The 22116-nt window shown below is 35.3% G+C and overlaps 1 pseudogene; it reads left to right on the top strand.

The window, feature by feature from the left end:
* Positions 1-5766: 5766 nt before the first annotated feature.
* LOC127544964 (biogenesis of lysosome-related organelles complex 1 subunit 2-like) lies at positions 5767-21421 on the top strand (annotated as a pseudogene).
* Positions 21422-22116: the final 695 nt, after the last annotated feature.

Here is a 22116-nt window from a genome sequence, read left to right as displayed (position 1 = left end):
ATTCTTATTCCTTTAATCTCTTTCTCAACTCTTATTGCCAAAGCTAGCATTTCTAATACAATATTAAATAGTAACGGTAATAGTGGGCAACCTTGTTTTACTCCTGATCTTATTGGGAATGGTTGCAGTTTGTCCCCGTTACATAAAATGCTTACTGCTGGTTTTAAATAGATGCTACTGATTATTTTAAGGAAAAGTCCATTTATTCCTATACTCTCAAGAGTTTTTAATAGGAATGGATGTTGGATTTTATCAAATGCTTTTTCTGCATTTATTGAGATGATCATATGGTTTTTGTTAATTTGATTATTAATATGGCCAATTATATTGATAGTTTTCCTAATATTGAACCAGCCCTGCGTTGCTGGTATAAATCCTACTTGATCATGATGTATTATCCTGGGGGTGATTTTCTGTAGTCTTTTTGCTAATATCTTTAAGATTTTAGCATCAATATTCATTAGGGAGATTGGTCTATAATTTTCTTTCTCTGTTTTCAACCTGCCTGGTTTAGGTATCAGTACCATGTCTGTGTCATAAAAGGAGTTTGGTAGGACTCCTTCATTCCCTATTTTTTCAAATAGTTTATAAAGTATTGGGGCTAATTGTTCTTTGAATGTTTGGTAGAATTCACATGCAAATCCCTCTGGTCCCGGGGATTTTTTTTTAGGGAGTTGATTAATAGCTTGTTCTATTTCTTTTTCTGAAATGGGACTATTTAAGCAATTTACTTCCTCCTCTGATAATCTGGGAAGCCTATATTTTTGGAGGTAGTCATCCATTTCGCTTAGGTTATCAAATTTATTGCCATAAAGTTAGGCAAAGTAACCCCTTATTATTTCTTTAATTTCCTCTTCATCAGTGGTAAGTTCTCCTTTTTCATTTTTAAGACTGCCAATTTGATTTCCCTCTCTCCTTTTTCTAATCAGATTTACCAAAGGTTTATCAATTTTATTGGTTTTTTCATAAAACCAACTCTTAGTTTTATTTATTAGTTCAATAGTTTTTTTACTTTCTATATTATTAATTTCTCCTTTTAATTTTAGAATTTCAAGTTTAGTAATTGATTGGGGGTTTTTAATTTGGTCTTTTTCTAACTTTTTAAGTTCCAGGCTCAATTCATTGATCTTCTCTTTTTCTATTTTCTTCAAGTAAGCCTCTAAGGATATAAAATTTCCCCTTATTACTGCTTTGGCTGCATCCCATAAATTTTGATATGATGTCTCATTGTTGTCATTATCTTGAGTGAAATTATTAATTGTGTCTATAATTTGTTGTTTCACCCAATCATTCTTTAAGATGAGATTATTTAGTTTCCAATTACTTTTTAGTCTATTTACACCTAACTTTTTGTTGAATGTAGTTTTTATTGCATTGTGGTCTGAAAAGAAAGCATTTACTATATCTGCCTTCCTGCATTTAATTTTGAGGTCTTTATGTCCTAATATGTGGTCAATTTTTGTGTAGGTTCCATGAACTGCTGAGAAAAAAGTATACTCCTTTCTGTCACCATTCAGTTTTCTCCAGAGATCTATCATACCTAATTTTTCTAATATTCTATTTACCTCTTTAATTTCTTTCTTATTTGTTTTGTGATTTGATTTATCTTAATCTGAGAGTGCAAGATTGAGATCTCCCACTATTATAGTTTTGCTGTCTATTTCTTCTCGCAACTCTCTTAGCTTCTCTTTAAGGAAGTTAGATGCTATACCACTTGGTGCATATATGTTTAATACTGATATTGCTTCATTGTCTATAGTACCCTTAAGCAAGATATAGTTTCCTTCCTTATCTCTTTTAATTAGATCAATCTTTGCTTTTGCTTGATCTGAGATAAGGATGGCTACCCCTGCTTTTTTGACTTCACCTGAAGCATAATAGATTCTGCTCCAGCCTTTTACCTTTAGTCTGTATGTATCTCCCTGTTTTAAATGTGTTTCCTGTAAACAACAAATTGTAGGGTTCTGACTTTTGATCCAGTCTGCTATCTGCCTCCTCTTTATGGGAGAGTTCATCCCATTCACATTTGCGGTTAAAATAACCAATTCTGCATTTTCTGCCATCCTAATATCCCCAGATTATACTTTTCTTTTTCTTGCCCTCCTTCCCTACTTCCCTATTGGTCCCACTAACGTCGCGCAGCTCTCCCTCTTTAGTATCCCTCTCTCGTCCCTTTGAATCCCTTCCCCTTTCTTGTACCCTTCCCTTATTACTCTTTTTCCTTCTCCCTTTTCCTCTCCCACTTTTTAATGAAGTAAGAGAAGTATCTGTGTAAAACAAATATGTCAATTGTTTCCTCTTTGAGCCAACTCTGATGAGAGTAGGATTCACACAATGTTCCTCCCCCTCTCTAAGTTCCCTCATATATGATAGGTTTCCTTTGCTTCATTGTTGCATGTAGTTTCCTTCTTTTTATCTCCCTTCTTCCCTTTTTCTGACGCTATCCCCTTTCCATTTCTACTTCCCTTTTTTGTGTTATATCGGTAAAATCAAATTATATATATGGTTTTTATGTATATTCACAACAGAAATACAGTTCTCAAGAGTTCCTTTTATCTTTTTCTACTTCTTTTGATTCCTGTTGTTGAAGATCAATTTTTTTTTTAAGTCTGGTTTTTTCCTTAGAAACAGATGGAATTCCTCTATTTCATTAAATGTCCATCTTCTTCTATGGAAAAAAAAGTACTCAGCTTAGCTGGATAGTTTATTCTTGGCTGTATTCCAAGTTCTTTTGCCTTTTGGAATATCTGATTCCAGGCCCTTCGATCCTTTAATGTTGAGGCAGCCAGATCTTGAGTGACCCTTATTGTGGCATCTCAGTATTTGAACTGTTTTTTCCTGGCTGCTTGCAAAATTTTTTCTTTAGTCTGGAAATTCTGAAGTTTGGCCACAATATTCCTTGGAGTCTTTATTTTAGGGTCTTTTTCAGAAGGTGTTTGATGAATTCTTTCAACACCTATTTTCCCTTCCGGTTCTATTACTTCTGGGCAGTTCTCTTTGATGATTTCCTGTAAAATAGTATCTAGGCTCTTTGTTTCATCATAATTTTCTGGTAGTCCCATGATCCTCAGGTTATCTCTCCTAGATCTATTTTCCAGGTCTGTTGTTTTTCCAAGTAAACACTTGACATTTTTTCCCAATCTTTCATTTTTTTGGTTTTGCTTGACTGATTCTTGATGTCTCAATGAATCAGTCATTTCTATTTGTTCAGTTCTAATTTTTAGTGAGTTATTTTCTTCGTTAGCTTTTTTTACTTCTTTTTGTATATGTCCAATTGAGTTGTTTTGCTCTATGGAATTTTTTTCCATTTCACTAATTTTTTGTTTTTAGTGAGTCATTTTCTTTTTCCAATTCGCAAACTCTGTTTTTTACCTTTTCCAATTCACATTCAAATTTTTCTTTTAGTGAGTTATGTGTCTTTCCCCATTTCTCTTCTAGGTCTCTTTTAAGGTTTTTAATAGTCTCTTCTAAGAGAGCCTTTTGTATTGGAGACCAACAATCGTCTGGAGACTGTCTGCTATTAGTCTTGTGGGGAATAGATAAGGTGAAGAACTTACAGGAATGTATGAATTCTTTTTCTGTATTTTATTATTTCTGTGTCTCCCCTATGACCTGTATATGTGCAGGCTCATATCTACTTGAGCCTTGGCCAGCTAGAAACATATTTATTTAACCTGAACTGATGACATTTATTGGTATTTGACATTTATCAATATTTAGTCTATTAGCTGGACCACTGTCTGCTTGATTAAGCCTGAAGGCTTGACTTTGTTTCCCAGAAATCAGGAGATTTCAGGGAAACAGAAACCTTCCATTCCAATCTCCCCAACTAGCAACAATCAATTAGATGCCTCCCCCTCCCCTTTTCAATGCTCTCTTACTTGTGATGTAATTTCTTGTATAAAAGCTATGTATCTTTACTACTTCTTTAGCCCTCCTACCACGAGCTTATCTTGCGATGGGACGGCTCATCCTCCGGAGGTTTTTCAATAAACAACTTTTCTGCCTTCTACTGAGGGATCTCTGAGTAGTCATTTTGGGTAAGGGTCTTCTACATCCCTCACAATCTTTTTAGGGTTGAAAAGCAGTTCTCTTTCTGTGTTGAAACCATCAATCGTTCTTTTGATTTTTTTACTCATTTTGTTAAAGCCTGTAAGGTCTGCCTTCAGAGTCAGGAGGTTACCAGCTTCCTCTGCAGAGCAGTGAAAGGTATATGGACGGGTAGCTGTCCTGCCAACCGGCTACAAAAAGCAGCGAGGTACTGGAGTGCTCTGGGAAAGAGTTCCCCACCCGAAAGTAACTCAGGCCTGCAGGGCCGGGCTGGGAAAATGCCTTTCAAAGAACCTCAGCTGTGTGAGATAACGACAGACCTTGGGCTAGACACTTAGCAGTGAGAGTTTCACTGCCCCAAGCCAAACCTTGCCCTGGGGCTATGGGTATTAGCAGCTCTGCAGTGAATGGATTTGCAGGGACCAGAAGTATCTGCCCAGGAAGCGCAGTCAGCTGGGGAGGTTCTATTGCCCCAGGCCGAGCCCCCCACACTGCCGATTAGAGGCTGCCCAGGCTGTGCCCCCGCAAAAGCCCCGAACTGCCGGATGTGGCCACAGGGCTGAGGTAAAGTCTGCCTGAGTCACTTCCGGGTTTGAGGGGTTACAGCCAGATCTCCTTAGTTCTGGTGTTTTTTAGAGGACCCTCTGTTTTAGGCTTTAACTTCTCTGCCAGTTTACTGCTTTGTAATCAAGGCAGAGCAGTTAGCCTATAGCAGAGTGGTCCCTATAACTTCTCTAGCCACAGAGATCACCCCTGCCCCTGGTCTGCTCAGATTGCTAGCCTCTTGCTGCCTGTGCTAGTCTGTTCCTGGCCCCTCAGGACAAACCTTTCCTGGCGAGCTTCCGGATCAGCTGATAAGTTGTAGTGCTTCTTATCTTCATGAATTTAAGCAGTGAAGAGTTATTTTTGAGGCTGGATTAAATAGTTGGTTATGAGGGTAATGAGAGGAGCTTAGAGAGTCGTGTGTGCCTGCTCTGCCATCTTGGCTCCGCCCCTTATTATGTCTTTCAAGGTCCAATGATTCTGAAATTGTCTCTCCTGGTTCTATTTTTTAGGTCATTTTTGCAATGAAATATTTTATTTTTATTTTTTTATTATTTTTAATTTGTTTGATTGATTTTAGATGTTTCATATTCATTAGCTTCCATTTCCTCAGTTCTGATTTTCAAGGACTTTTCTCCAACTTAGCTTTTTTATTTTTTTCCCATTTGGCTAATTGTACTTTTTAGAGAGTTGTTTTATTCAGTGAATTTTGTATCTCCTTTTCCATTTGGCTAACTCAACTTTTTAAGCAGTTATTTTTCTTCTTCTAAGTTGTTGATTCTTTTTTCATTCTTTTCCTTGTTTCATTTCTTTTAATTTTTCTTCTACCTTTTATTATATGATTTTAAACTCCTTTTTGAGTTCTTCCTGAGTTTGAAAACAGTTCTGATTTTTCTTTGGGGTTTTATCCACAAGTGTTCTGATATTGTCCTCTGCTGAGTTTTTGTCTGTCTTCCCTGTCATCATACAACTTTCTATGGTAAGATAACAGAATCTTTTTATTGCTGCTGTTGTTTTTGCTCAGTTTTTTTTCCCCTTTCCCCTTTCATTTAAATTTGAGCTCTTCATCCCATGTAAAGGAGGCATACTCTCAGGCTTCTTATGCCAGTGGCTGCAGGCCTAGCAGTTTACCTGATACGACTCTGATGTTCCCTGAAGCCCATAAAGATCCTCATGTCTGATGCCATGCTGAGGAGTATGGTATGTTAGAGGTTGTTGGAGTCTGGCAGGTTGCCTGATGCAACACTGAGTGCCGAGGGGTGATGTCTGGCAAGTGCTGATATCAAAAGGATGTTTTTGCTTTTCCCCAGGAGGACAGTAAGGCATATGGGGCTCTGGCCTCTAAAGGTTGGCTTTTTGCCTACACTAAACCATATGGATGTATGACAGATGGAGGATGCCTATTTGTTCAAGAATGTCCACACCAGACATGGAGGTCTGGCACTGCCAAATGCTTGTTTGTCCAGGGCTGTATTGAAACACATGAAGATCTGGCCACTGGAGGTTGCCTGTTTGTTCCTCTCCTATGATTTTTGCTTTATTTTTTACCTGTTTTCTAAGTAAGGTATTATGTGAAATGCTTCACATTTTCTTCTTTTATCTCAGTCTTTTAATTGTGTTTTAATATTTCCTATCTTCCCATTGAGTCATTTCTTTAGTTTATTAAAATTTTTAAGGACATTCTGTTTGGGTAAAATTTTGCATCCCTTGTGCTTAAGCTGTCATTTTCTTTTCAAGTGTCTCCTTTATAATTTTTATTTATTTTCTAATCCTTTTCTATAAGTTTCATTTCTACAATTTTTAGCTCAAAAAAATCTTGCTTTATTTCTTTTAGGAATTCTAATTGACTTTTTTGATCTATGTATATATATAACATTTTTGAGATTTTGTTCATAATTTCTTTTTGAAATTATTGTCTTTTTTCTGGGTTAATGTCAGCTTAAGGAAACCAATTGTTAAATTTTCAACATGACCATTTCTACCTCAAAAAATTTAAAAAACTACAAATTAGGGATGGATTTATTGTTTAGACTTTAGAAAAATGTAAAAATATTAAAAATATGGATTTGACTCAAACTTTTTTTTTAGAAAAAAAATTAAACTTTAAACATTTATTAGCACATTCCCTACTTTGTATCATGATATAATTTTATGGAAGAAATTCTTGCAGTCTAATTTAAGGAACTGTCACTTTATAATAATGAAAAAGTTTATTCCCTTCCTGAGAAAATTTGGGGGCTTGATTTGTCCTGATTAATATTCACCTTCGTTTCTGCTTCTCTTTTCTCTGGATCTTGAGTTCCACATTTGATAGTTAAGTTTCTGACAGATAATCTGGGTTAAAGAACTAAAGATTTTCCACCTGCTCTAAAATGTCTGGCCTAAATTGAAAGTAAAGTTTGCTACTCTCCTTGTTTGAATTTTGAAAGGTCTAGACTCTGTTATAAATCTGAATGACCAGCTTGACCCTGGATAGAGTTCTAATATACTTCTTCTATCTCTAGTCCTAATAAACTATCTAGATGATTCTGCAAGTCAAAGAAGAAGAACTCAAGATATAACTAAAGTTATTCTTTTTAAAACAGTTGTTTTAAATATCTCCTCTTCTCATGAGACTTTTAACAACACATATAAAAGGAATCCCATTTTATTGAGGTGTGGAACTAAGGATTTTAATTAGAGAGAAAATCAGTTCTACTGGAAAATACAAGAATAAGTAATGTTGCTCCTGCAGCCAACAGATACTAATTAGTTTCCCTCATCAATCCAAATAACTTCTACCCTCACAGAACAGACTTGAATCAGTCATATATCTACCTGGTTTATATAATGTAATATAAATGAGAAAAGTCCACATCATATTGTCTACTCTTCACAATGTAAATCCTTAAGTTTCCTCACATGTAAAATAAGAAAATTGCAGCTCAACTTCACATTCAAGCTGCTCAAAACAATCTCTACCAACCACCAGGAAAAGAGAAATTTAATAATCAATTAGAGTTGTAAGGGTAAACCACATGGGGAAATTTATCTGGATAGGAAAAAAATGGATAATGGGCAATTATAACTGCACTCTAGAATATGAAGTCTCATAGGCCTATTTCTCCTCTAGTCTGATATCATTAAAAGTACAGGCTTTGTTGGTTCTGTATTTTGTGGGAGAAGAAATAGTCTCCATGATACCTTGTGTTCACTGTGGCCCATTTTTAAGAGGAACTTGCCTGACCTGCTTATAAATGATGCATTGTAATCAGTGGGCAGGGGTGTTGTGCCAATAAACAAATATAATGATGTGTCACTTCAAGGTTAGGTTGCTGTTGAGTGTTTAGTAAGTAGTTCATGATAGTATAAAAAATATTTGGTTAAAATACAGCTGGCTATTAGATCTTTTTAATCTAGTTGTTTACAACTTGGATATTTGGATATGATAGGAAAATTGGGATATTTGTTATTAGTGTGCTAAATCCAGAAGATAATTAAGACTTTACACTGAAATGGAGACAAATGAGAGGGGGAGTATCTATCACTCAGATTACAATAGGGTACACAGGTACACAATTGAGTTTATAAATCCTTTGGTGCTACATGGGGATAATTATGCTTATTCTGTTGAAAAGATCAAATAAAATAATGAATATGAAGGTGCATCAAAAACCATAATGTGTTATGCAAATGTAAATACATGTAGGGAGGGACAGAGGGAAAATGTGTGAAAAGAGGTGGTAGAGTGTGCAGATGTGTGATTTCATTGATGCAGGGAATCTCAGATAAAGAAATTCTCTCTACCAGTCGAGGCATATTAATAACTCTTTTGCAGTTTACTATTCTGGAAAATTCTCCAGGCACTTGAACCCAGAAAGCTATTATAGAACAGGGGAGAGAAAACTGGAGTTAAATCTAGAAAACCCGAGTTCAAATTCTACTTCTGACACCTATGTGACCCTGGGAAAGTCACTTCATTTGTACCTTAATTTCCTCATCTATAAAGTGCAGATAATAATAGCATCTACCTTTAGGAGGAGAATGATATTATGTATTTACATTACTTTTCAAAAGAAAATATAAATTTATATACTTATATAAATATAAATTTATTATATAAATTATTATTGTAAATAATAATTTATTATATAAATTATTATATATTATATAATAATATTATTATTATATTTTTATTTTTACTCCTGACTCCAAGATTAACTCATTCTTTATCTTCTGTATTATTTCTCAGGTTCTTACTGCAATATAATCCTGACCACTTGTCAGGAGCACCTGCAAAAGGGATTCTTGCCTTAGGTAGGAGGTGAGCCTAAAGGAGCTCTGAAGCTCCTTGTGACTCAAATATTCTATAATTCTACCTGACATAGACATCAATACAATAAATTCGAGTATGAACTAGAGAGACCCACTGAACACTAATAAGGTCCAACCTTTTGTGCAACCTGGAAACAATCCAGAAGGATAGAACAATTCCATCAGTGTCACCTACAAGGCCCACTTAGCAATAAATGGCAAGACAAGATCATTCAAAATGAGTTCCTGGAGAATAGCCCAAACATCAGCATCCAAGTCAGGCTAGCAATAATTCAGTTCCCCTGGGTTGGTTATATATAGCAGGATAGAAAAGCCAGTGCTTTGTGCCAAAGGAAAGTATTACAAGATAAGTAGAATAAGTAGAAGAAAAACTGTAAGACTATCCCGAGGTATGATTTCAAGGAACACAGGTCTGTGGATTATTGAAACATAAGAAAAGTCAGAAGCTATTTTCTGAGCAATCATAGATTCAGTGGTTCATTAGGAGACATCAAGGAATAGAAAGCTTGAAGTATAGTAAAAATAGCACTAGATTTGGAATAAGAAAATCTGCATTTGAGTCTTAGGTCTGTTATTTACTTTCTATGTGACTAAAAAGCAACTCACTTCCTCTTTCTGGGTCTCAGGTTCTGTATCTGTAAAATGAAGTGAGGAGACTAGATGATTTCTAAGGTCCCTTCTAGTTCTAAGTCTGTAATTATATTCTTTTTTTTTTAATTTAATAATTACTTTATATTGATAGAATCCATGCCAGGGTAATTTTTTTTACAACATTATCCTTTGCATTCGTTTCTGCTCCAATTTTTTTCCCCTCCCTCCCTCCACTCCCCTCCCCTAGATGGCAAGCAGTCCTTTACATGTTGGATATGTTGCAGTATATCCTAGATACAATATATGTTTGCAGAACCGAACAGTTCTCTTGTTTCATAGGGAGAATTGGATTCAGAAGGTATAAATAACCCGGGAAGAAAAACAAAAATGCAGATAGTTCACATTCGTTTCCCAGTGTTCTTTCTTTGGGTGTGGCTGCTTTTGTCCGTCATTTATCAATTGAAACTCAGTTAGGTCTCTTTGTCAAAGAAATCCACTTCCATCAAAATATGCCCTCATACAATATCGTTGTCGAAGCGTATAATGATCTCCTGGTTCTGCTCATCTCACTTAGCATCAGTTCATGTAGGTCTCTCCAAGCCTCTCTGTATTCATCCTGCTGCTCATTTCTTACAGAACAATAATATTCCATAACATTCATATATCACAATTTACCCAGCCATTCTCCAATTGATGGGCATCCATTCAATTTCCAGTTTCTAGCCACTACAAACAGGACTGCCACAAACATTTTGGCACATACAGGTCCCTTTCCCTTCTTTAGTATCTCTTTGGGGTATAAGCCCAGTAGTAGCGCTGCTGGATCAAAGGGTATGCACAGTTTGATAACTTTTGGGGCATAATTCCAGATTGCTCTCCAGAATGGTTGGATTGGTTCACCAACAATGCATCAGTGCCCCAGTTTTCCCTCATCCCCTCCACCATTCATCATTATTTTTTCCTGTCATCTTAGCCAATCTGACAGGTGTGTAGTGGTATTTCAGAGTTGTCTTAATTTGCATTTCTCTGATCAATAATGATTTGGAACACTCTTTCATATGAGTGGTAATAATTTCAATTTCATCATCTGAAAATTGTCTGTTCATATCCTTTGACCATTTATCAATTAGAGAATGGCTTGATTTCTTATAAATTAGGGTCAGTTCTCTGTATATTTTGGAAATGAGGCCTTTATCAGAACCTTTAACTGTAAAGATGTTTTCCCAGTTTGTTGCTTCCCTTCTAATCTTGTTTGCATTAGTTTTGTTTGTACAAAGGCTTTTTAATTTGATATAATCGAAATATTCTATTTTGTGATCAGTAATGGTCTCTAGTTCATCTTTGGTCACAAATTTCTTTCTCCTCCACAAGTCTGACAGATAAACTATCCTATGTTCCTTTAATTTATTTATAATCTCATTCTTTATGCCTAGGTCATGGACCCATTTTGATCTTATCTTGGCATATGGTGTTAAGTGTGGGTCCATGCCTAATTTCTGCCATACTAATTTCCAGTTATCCCAGCAGTTTTTATCAGATAATGAATTCTTATCCCAAAAGTTAGGATCTTTGGGTTTGTCAAACACTAAATTGCTATAGTTGACTATTCTGTCTTGTGAACCTAGCCTTTTCCACTTTCAACTAATCTATTTCTTAGCCAATACCAAATGGTTTTGGTGACTGCTGCTTTATAATATAGTTTTAGATCAGGTACAGCTAGGCCACCTTCATTTGATTTTTTTTTTCATTAATTCCCTTGAGATTCTCAACTTTTTATTGTTCCATATGAATTTTGTTGTTATTTTTTCTAGATCAATAAAATATTTTCTTGGAAGTCTGATTGGTATAGCACTAAATAAATAGATTAGTTTAGGGAGTATTGTCATCTTTATTATGTTCGCTCGGCCGATCCAAGAGCACTTAATATTTTTCCAATTATTTAAGTCTGACTTTATTTGTGTGGAAACTCTTTTGTAATTTTGCTCATATAATTCCTGACTTTCTTTTGGTAGATAGATTCCCAAATATTTTATGCTATCAACAGTTATTTTGAATGGAATTTCTCTTTGTATCTCTTGCTGTTGGATTTTGTTGGTGATGTATAAGAATGCTGAGGATTTATGGGGATTTATTTTGTATCCTGCTACTTTGCTAAAATTATGAATTATTTCTAATAGCTTTTTAGTAGAATCTCTGGGGTTTTCTAGGTATACCATCATATCATCTGCAAAGAGTGATAGTTTGGTTTCCTCATTGCCTACTCTAATTCCTTTAATCTCTCAACTCTTATTGCAGAGGCTAGTGTTTCTAATACAATATTGAATAATAATGGTGATAGTGGGCAACCTTGCTTCACTCCAGATCTTACTGGGAAAGGTTCCAATTTTTCCCCATTGCATGTGATGCTTACTGAAGGTTTTAAATATATGCTCCTAACAATTTTAAGGAAAAGTCCATTTATTCCTATACTTTCAAGTGTTTTTATTAGGAATGGATGTTGGATTTTATCAAATGCTTTTTCTGCATCTATTGAGATGATCATATGGTTTTTTTGTTTGTTTGGTTATTGATATAGTCAATTATGCTAATAGTTTTCCTAATATAGAACCAGCCCTGCATTTCTGGTATAAATCCTACTTGGTCATAGTGTATTATCCTGGGGATGATTTTCTGTAATCTTTTTGCTAATGTTTTATTTAAGATTTTAGCATCAATATTCATTAGGGAGAATGGTCTATAATTTTCTTTCTCTGTTTTCAGCCTATCTGGTTTAGGTATCAGTACCATGTCTGTGTCATAAAAGGAGTTTGGTAGGACTCCTTCAATCCCTATTTTTTCAAATAGTTTATTTAGCATTGGAGTTAATTGTTTTTTAAATGTTTGATAGAATTCACATGTAAATCCATCTGGTCCTGGGGATTTTTTCTTAGGGAGTTGATTGATAGTTTGTTCTATTTCTTTTTCTGAGATGGGATTGTTTAGGACATTTACTTCTTCCTCTGTTAGTTTGGGCAAGCTATATTTTTGGAGGTATTCTTCTATTTCATTTAAGTTGTCGAATTTATTGGCATAAAGTTGGGCAAAGTAACTCCTAATGATTGCTCTAATTTCCTCTTTATTAGTGGTGAGTTCTCCGTTTTCATTTTTAAGACTAACAATTTGATTTTCCTCTTTCCTTTTTTAAATCAGATTTACTAAGGGTTTGTCTATTTTGTTGGTTTTTTCATAGAACCAACTCTTAGTTTTATTAATTAATTCGATAGCTTTTTTTTTTACTTTCAATATTATTGATCTCTCCTTTTATTTTTAGAATTTTAAGTTTAGTCTTTGACTGGGGGGTTTTAATTTGTTCCTTTTCTAGCATTTTTAGTTGCGAGCCCCATTCATTGACCTTCTCTTTCTCTATTTTATACAAAAGGCCTCTAGAGATATGAAAATTCCCCTCATTACCGCTTTGGCTGTATCCCATACATTTTGGTATGATTATCGTTTTCTTGGGTGAAGTTATTAATTATGTCTATGATTTGCTGTTTCACCCAATCATTCTTTAGTATGAGGTTATTTAGTTTCCAATTATTTTTTGGTCTACCCTGGCTTTTTGTTGAATGTAATTTTCATTGCATCGTAGTCTGAAAAGGATGCATTTACTATTTCTGCCTTACTGCATTTGAGTTTGAGGTTTTTATGTCCTAATATATGGTCAATTTTTGTATGGGTTCCATGAACTGCTGAAAAGAAAGTGTACTCCTTTCTGTCTCCATTACATTTTCTCCAGAAATCTATCATATCTAATTTTTCTAGTATTCTATTTACCTCTTTGCCTTCTTTCTTATTTATTTTGTGGTTTGATTTATCTAATTCTGAGAATGCAAGTTTGAGATCTCCTACTATTATAGTTTTGCTATCTATTTCTTCTTACATCTCTCTTAATTTCTCTCTTAAGAATTTAGATGCTACACCACTTGGTGCATATATGTTTAATATTGATATTGCTTCATTATCCATGCTACTCTTTAGCAAGATATAGTGCCCTTCCTTATCTCTTTTAATTAGATCAATTTTTGCTTTAGCTTGATCTGAGATCAGGATGGGTACCCCTGCTTTTTTGACTTCACCTGGAGCATAGTAGATTTTGCTCCAACCTTTTACCTTTAACCTGCCCTGCTTCAGGTGTGTTTCCTGTAAACAACATATTGTAGGATTCTGGTTTTTAATACATTCTGCTAACTGCTTCCTCTTTATGGGGGAGTTTACCCCGTTCACATTTAAGGTTAAAATGACCAATTCTGTATTCCTTGCCATTTTATTAATCCCTGTTTATGCTTTTCTCCCTTCTTTCACCCTTACCCTGCTTCCCAGTATTAAGCTTGTGAGCACCACTTGCTTCTCACAGCCGTCCCTTTTTAGTATCTCTCTCCCCCCGCCTTAGATTTCTTCCCCCTATCTTACCCCTTTCCCTCCCAGTTTCCATATTCCCTTCCACTTAGCTTATTCCTTCCCTTTTCACTTTTCCCTTCTCACTTTTCAATGAGGTGGGAGAAGTTTCACCATAGATTGAATATGTCTAAAATTTTTCTCTTAAAGCCAATTCTGAAGGCAGTAAGATACCCACTATATTCATCCCCCTCCATTCTTTCTCTCAGATAAAATAGGTTTCCTTTGCCTCTTCATGAGATGTACTACTCCCACTTTACCCTTTTTCTGGTACAATGTCCTTTCCACATCTAGTTTCTAGAACATCTAGTTTCTATAGCCAAAATATAGTTCTCAAGATTAATCTTTACCTTTTTATATTTCTCTTGAGTTTTATATTTGTAGATCAAACTTTTTGTTAAATTCTGACTTTTTCATCAAAAATAGGTGAAATTCGCTTATTTCATTGAATGTCCATCTTCTTCCTTGTAAAAAGATGCTCATTCTAGCTGGGTAAGTTATTTTTGGTTGCATACCAAGTTCCTTAGCTTTTCGGAATATCATATTCTAGGCCCTTCAATCCTTTAATGTGGATGCTGCTAGATCCTGGGTGATCCTTATTGTGGCTCCTTGATACTTGAATTGGGTTTTTCTAGCCACTTGCAGTATTCTTTTCCTTCATCTGAGGGTTCTGGCATTTGGCCACTATATTTCTTGGTGTTTTGATTTTAGGATCCCTTTCAGTTGGTGATTGATAAATTCTTTCAATGTCTATTTTACCCTCTGTTTCTATGACTTCTAGGTAATTCTCTTTGATAATTTCCTCAAAAATAGTGTCTAGGCTCTTTTTTTACATCATGCTTTTCTGGGAGTCCAATAATTCTCAGATTGTCTCTCCTGGATCTGTCTTCCAGGTCTGCTGTTTTCCCAAGAAGGTATTTCACATTCTTTTCCATTGTTTGATTTCTTTGGATTTGCTTGACTGATTCTTTTTGTCTCCTCGAGTCATTCAATTCTATTTGTTCAATACTGATTTTCAATGAAGTATTTTCTTCACTCACTTTTTTAATGTCTTTTTCTAATTGTCCAATTGAGTTCTTTTGTTCTATGGAATTTTTTTTCCATTTCACCAGTTTTGTTTTTTAGAGAGCTATTTTCTGTTTCCAGTTCACTAATCCTATTTTTCAAGGATTTTATTTCTTTATCCACTCTGTCTTTAAATGAGTGGGATGATTTCTCCAGTCTCTCTTGCCAAGCCTCCTTCTCCTTTTCCCATTTTTCTTCTAGCTCTCTTGTGAGAGCCTTTTTAATTTCTTCTATGAGTTTCATCTGTGCTGAGGAACAGATGATCTCCTCTTTTGGGGATTCACCTGGAGGCAGTCTGTTTTTAGTCTCCTCAGGATTTAGAGTCTGCTCTCTATCTATATAGAAGCTGCCAAGGGTTAAAGTCCTCTTCAATTTTTTGCTCATTTTGTCAAAGAATCAAAGACAAACTAACAAAGAAAAAAAGAAAAAAGCCCTAAATGGAGTCTGCTTTTTTTGGGGGAGAGGCTGGGTGGTGTTACAGACTGCGGGGGCAGCAGCAAGGCACTACCCAGACTGTGCTGCGCCTGCGCTCTGAGACTCTGAGAGCGTGCTGAGACACTGTGGGGGAGGGGTGGCCTGGTCCTGAGAGACTCTAGCTGTTTGGGGTTGTATTATTCACCCCCCAGTGTTTTTAGCTTCTCTGCTAGGCTGCTGGTTTGTTGCCAGGGCAAAGTATCCCATCCTGTAGCAAAGCTCTCCCCGCAGAGACTGCTACGATCACACCCCACCCTCTCTCCAGTCTGCTCCCGTGCTCTCACTGCCGCTGCCCTCAGCCTGCGCCGGATCTAAAACCATCCCCACCCTTCAGCAAAAACAGACCTTTCTTGGTGAGTTTCAAGGATGTCTTCTCTTGGTAACTATTTGTGGGGTTTTTTTTTCAGTCACGCATTAATTCAGAGGCTTGTAATAAAATGGATAGTGAGAGAAAACGCAGAGCTTACATAGCTGTGTGCCTCCTCTCTGCCATCTTGGCCGGAAGTCCAAAGGGACCTGTATGTGCAAGAATGTTTGTGGCAGCCCTCTTTGTAGTGGCCAGAAACTGGAAATTGAGTAAATGCCCATAAATTGGAGAATGGCTGAATAAATTGTGGTATATGAATATTATGGAATATTATTATTCGGTAAGAAATGACCAACAAGTTGATTTCAGAAAGGTCTGGAGAGACTTACATGAACTGATGCTGAGTGAAATGAGCAGGACCAGGAGATTATTAAATACTTCAACAACAATACTTTATGATGATCAATTCTGATGGACCTGGCCATCTTCAGCAAGGAGATGAACTAAACCAGTTCTAATAGAGCAGTAATGAACTGAACCAGCTACACCTAGAGAAAAAGCTCTGGGAGATGACTAAGAACCATTATATTGAATTCCCAATCCCTATATTTTGGCCCGCCTGCATTTTGGATTTCCTTCACAGGCTAATTGTACAATATTTCAGAGTCCAATTCTTTTTGTACAGCAAAACAATGATTTGGACATGTGTACTCATTTTGTATTTAATTTATACTTTAATATATTTAACATATATTGATCATCCTGCCATCTAAGGGAGGGGGTGGAGGGAAGGAGGGGGAAAATTGGAACAAAGGTTGGCAGTTGTCAATGCTGTAAAATTACCCATGCATATAACTTGTTAATAAAAAGCTATTTTTAAAAAAGCTATTATAAAAAATTATAAAGAAAAGTTTTTTAATTATCTCAATAGATGCTGAAGAAGCCTTTTAGTAAATAAAGCACCCATTCCTATTAAAAACACTAGAGATCATAGGAATAAAGGGAACATTCCTTAAAATGATAAGCAGTATCTATCTAAAACCATCAGTAAGCATTATATAAAATAAAAGTAAACCAGAAACTTTCTCAATAAGATTGAGGTAAAGCAATGGTGCCAGTCATCCCCATTATTCAACATACTATGTTGACTATAGGAATAAGAAAAAGCAATTGAAATTTCAATATCATTTCTTTATGCAATTAATGCAGCCCAATAGTGAGAAATAAAAAGAGAAATTCCATTTTATTTAACTGTAAACAATATAAAATACTTGAAGTTTATCTGCCAAAATAAACCTAGGATCTCTAAGAACACAATTACAAAACATGTCACAAAAATAAGTCAGATCTCAGCAATTATAAAAATGCCAATTGCCCATGACTTGCCTAAGCCAATAAGATAAAAATGACACTTTTGCCTCAACTAGTCTACAAATTCAATGCCATACAATTCAGTATCAAAAATTATCATAGAGCTCTTTTGTTTGAAGAACAAAAAGTCAATAATATCAAAGGAATAAATGAAAAAATATATAAAGGAAGATGGCCTAACAATACCAGATCTAAAACTTTATTAATAAAGCAGTAATCAGCAAAACTCTTTTGTAGTGGCCAAAAAATTATAGTGATGTATCAGTGGAGTACATAAGGCACAATACTCAATGACAACAGTAACCTAATGTTCAGCAGATCCAAAGAACCTCGACTTTTGGAATAATAATTCACTACTTGACAAAAATTGCTAGGAAAACTGAAAAAAGAGGCAAACTGAAAATAGAGCAACTTTTCATATAAAATACCAAGAAAAGTCAAAATGGGTGCATGACTTAGAGATAAAGGATGACATCATAAGCAAATAGGAGAGCAAGGAATAATCTATTTCCCCCATCTGTGGCAAAGATTGATTTCATAATCAAATAAGAGATGGAAAACATTACAAACTATAAAACAGAAAATTTAGATTATATTAAATTAAAGTAATTTGATACAAACAAAAACAATGGAACCAAGATTAGGAGAGCCAAAAATAAGTAAACAATCTGTATAATAAGTATCTCTGATAAAGATCTCCTTTCTTGAATATATAAAGAATAGAATCAACTTTTTTAATAAAACAAGCTATTCCCCAATTTCTAAATGGTGAAAAGATATGAACAGGCAGTTTTTTTTTTTTTGATAATGAAATAAAAATCATTGGATGCATATGTTCTAAATCCCTTCTTATTAGAGAAATGTAAATTAAAACAATTATGAGATACCACCTCACATCTAATGTTGGAGAAGATGTGGGGAAAATTAGGACACTAATACATTGTTGGTATAGTAATGAACTGATCCACCCATTCTGGAGAGCAATTTGGAACTATGCCCAAACTCTAACAAAACTATGTATCTACATTAATCCAAGACATCTATTATCTCGAAAAGATCATTAAAAAGGGAAAAGGAACTACATGTGAGAAAACATTTATATCAGCCCTTTCTGTAGTGGCAAAATATTGGAAATTGAGGGAATGCCCATCAATTGGGGTATAACTGAATAAGGTGTGTCATATGGAAGTAATTGAATACTTACTTCATAATAATGCAGTAAGAAATGATAAACAGGATGATTTCAGAAAAAAGCCTAGAAGAAAACCTGTTCAAACTGATGCAAAGTGAAATGAACAGAACTAGGAAAATATTAAACATATTATCAGCAACATTGTATGATTTTTCAATTATTAATCACTCTGCTTTTCTCAGCAACACAATGATCCAAGACAAGTCCAAAATACATATAAAGTAAAATGCTATCCACATTCAGATAAACAACTAATGAACTCAATGTAGATAAAAACATTTTTTTTTCATTTTTATATTTTTCACTCATTTCTCCCTTTCTATATATTTCTTATTTCAAACTTTGGCCTTATATGGAAATATGATTTACATGATAGTAGATGTGTAACCTATGTCAAATTTCTTCCCATTTTTAGAAGAGGGGAGGGAAGGCAGGGAAGAAAGAAGAAAAAATTGGAACTCAAAATCTTTTTTAAATGAATGTTAAGGGGCAGCTAGGTAATACAGTGGATAGAGCACCAACTCTGAATTCAGGAGGATTTCTGTTGAAAGTCCTCCTTAGACACTTAACTGTGTGTCCCTGGGCAAGTCACTTAACCCCAATTGCCTCAACAACAACAACAACAACAACAAAAAAGAATGTTAAAATCATTTTGACATGTAATTGAAAAATACATTGAAATATTATTTATAATGTTTTGGCTAGCTTTCTGGAGGTCGTTAGAATGGGCTTGGGCTTCAGTAGAATGATCACCACAAGGATAATCAAGAATAAAGTCTTTATTAGCACACACACAGAGTCTGTCTTCTTTGACTGGGGCTGGGCTAGCTTTCTGGGGGACCTTCAGATAAGCCTTGATCTTAGTGGAGGAATGATGAAGGCAGGAGAGGAACCAGAATAGTGGAAGATGGAATGTCTCTCTTCTAGTCCTTGTTGACTCTTATATACCTTATTGTGATTACATCATTACAGCATACTGATTATGTGTGAACTTAGAGAATCATTACATCACCATGCTAAGTACTAAATGTAAAGTCCAAGCTAGCTCCCTGGAGGCCTCAGAATCAGCCAGAGTCAGGATAAACAAAAGTCCTTGGTCTTTAGGGGAAGAAGTGAAAGAAATGGACAAAATTGCCAGGAGTTTTGCCAAGGAATCTTCCTTGATTCTGGAGTCCAGAATCTCCACACTTTTCTTCTCCTTGCACCTATTCAAAGTTTCAGCCCTTTACAACTAAGTATATATGTAAACTAGATAACTATTGTCTCATCAATTCCGCTGAGTTAACACCTTGTTTCCAGTATACTTCTCCAGAGTTCTGGTTCTCTACAATTATTAAACAGAAAAACATTTCCATGGGGACTAAAAAAAATTGCCTTTCAGGGAAAGAAAAAACTATTTATTCTTCCTAGAATAATTTGTAATTAAAGAATTTATCTTAAGTATTTAAATTATCCACTGTCCTAAAGTAAGCTAGGCTTTATGTATAGCTAACTATAGGTATTATCTATTTAATAAGCAACATTTTGGAGAAGCCTTTTTTATTTTTAGTAATGACTTTCTGTTAAAATAAATCTATTGGGAGAGGATTCTGGGGCCATATAAAAGTAGGTCAGAAAACTCTATGCTCTTAAATTTTCCCCAGAATCAAGAAAAATGTGCCTTGGAGTGAGTGTAGAATGGTAAAAATGAACAAGAGTCAAAACAGAACACTGTTCAAGTACTACTGAAACCATCAGAGAAGTGGGAAGGAGATTTGACCCTTATGAAGTGTAAACACCTCCACTGGTCCCCTGAAACAGCAAGATGTAAGTCTTTATAGTCTTGTCCCCAACCACTGGAGTTTTCACCTCCCAGACTTGTGGGAAGCTGGGTGCCTAAGCACGGAAAATTGCAGAAACTTCTGTCAACAAGAGACACAGCTCTGTTGTCAATATATAATCCTGGTAAGTGGGTAACTCATCACACTAAGTGAATGCAGAAGCAGTAGGACAAGTATACTGTAGGCATTGGTATGAGGGTGAAATATTTGGTTTCAGTTCCAGGTCAGAGGGGAGACCTGAAGATGGACTTGAGGCCAGAGATATCATAACCCATACCTTAGGACTTTAGGTAGTTACAATAATAAGCTGCTATTATTTTTTTAAACAAGAAGACAGAAGAGAAATAACTCAACTATAAAATGATATTGTGGGAAGAAAGAAGAGTGCAGTTTGTCTTTAAAGGAGAATATTGTAGCCAAAAAAAAAAGAGCTTCTACCTCAAAGAATAATGTCAAATGGTCACTTACCCAAAAAGAATTCATAGAAGAATTTATAAGAACATTAAAATTCAAATGAGAGCGAAGTACTTTTTAAAATAAGAACAATCCAAGAAAAACAAGACTATAAAAAGAAAGTCAACCAATGGGAAAAGGAAATCAAGAATATTAAGAAAGAAAGAAAAAAGACTCTGAATTACAGTTAAATGAGAGGAATCTAGTGAAGTTATGCACTACAAAGAAATGTGAAGTTTGAAAAAGAAAATAGAAGAAAATATGAAACATCTCATAAGAAAGACAACTGATGTGGAGAACAGATTAAGGAAAGAAATCATCTTTCAGTCTTCTTGCTTCACGTCTCCTTCCCTCTTCTTTCTCCTTCCCCTTCCCTTTCCCCTTTCCCATTCTTATCCTTTCCTCCACCCTCTTTTCTTTCTCCCTTTCCTTGCCTAGAAGATGCAGTGGTAGAGATGGCTGAGGAGACCACGAGCTTGCTGAGGCAAACATCACAGGATTGTGCCAGGATAGGCTCTCTCAGATGGCCACACAACTGACAGCAAGGTGACAGCCAACAGTAAAGGCTATAAACTTCTGGAAAATATGAATAAACTGATCAACCTGAAGTATCTAGAAATGAAAGCTATTACAGTAAAAATAAATATGATCTAAAAGACCTAAACCTGAAAGATGCAGCACTTCAGCTTTATCTAGATATATCACTTTAATTGAGGAGCAACCAGCAGCTATTGAGCAGGCACTCAAAAGTTGAATACATATTCAAAGAATCTAGAAGCAAAGTACAAGAAGCTAGAGAAAAATTGAAAATTCTTTAGCACAAAGTTTTAATTCTGTCAATGTTTCATGACAACTGAAATGAATGACATAAACTTATCAATCTTCTATGCTTCAGTTCCATAAAAGGTAGTTGTGTTGCTGGAGCAGAGACAAGATGGCAGAGAGGATATACTTTTTTTTGGTCTTCTCCTACACCCTCAATCAATTAGTAAATTCAGCCTCTGAATTAGCTCTGGACCAGCAGAATCCATGAATATTGAGAGTGAAACAAACTGCCAGCAGAAGATAATTTTGAAAATCACCAGAAAGGGTCTGTTTCAGTCAGCCAAAGAGGGAAGTGGCCAGACACAGGTAGGCAGAGTATGGATGACAGTGCATGGTGTGCAGACCCGGGTAGATTTGACAAAATGGAAAAAATAAAACAAAATTGAAAAATCTAAAAAACAGAATTTGTGAAATGAAAAAGATAAATAACTCTCATGAAAACAGAATTTATAGAATGGGGGGGGGGGGGAGAATAACTCCTTAAAAAACAGAATTTATGGAATAGAAAAAAAAAGAACAAAACAACTCATTTAAAAACTCAATTAGCAAATACAAAAAAAAGTATTAAAAAAAAGTAAATGATGAAAAGTATTCACTAAAAATCAGAACAGAACAAATGGAAATGAATTACTTGATGAAAAATCAAGAATCAGTCAAGCAAATCCAAAAAAAAAAAA

The sequence above is a fragment of the Antechinus flavipes genome, chromosome 1 (genome assembly GCF_016432865.1).
Source record: "Antechinus flavipes isolate AdamAnt ecotype Samford, QLD, Australia chromosome 1, AdamAnt_v2, whole genome shotgun sequence".
NCBI classification, from domain to species: domain Eukaryota; kingdom Metazoa; phylum Chordata; class Mammalia; order Dasyuromorphia; family Dasyuridae; genus Antechinus; species Antechinus flavipes.
Note: the sequence above shows the minus strand (reverse complement) of the source record. Positions and strands in the feature narration are given on the sequence as shown.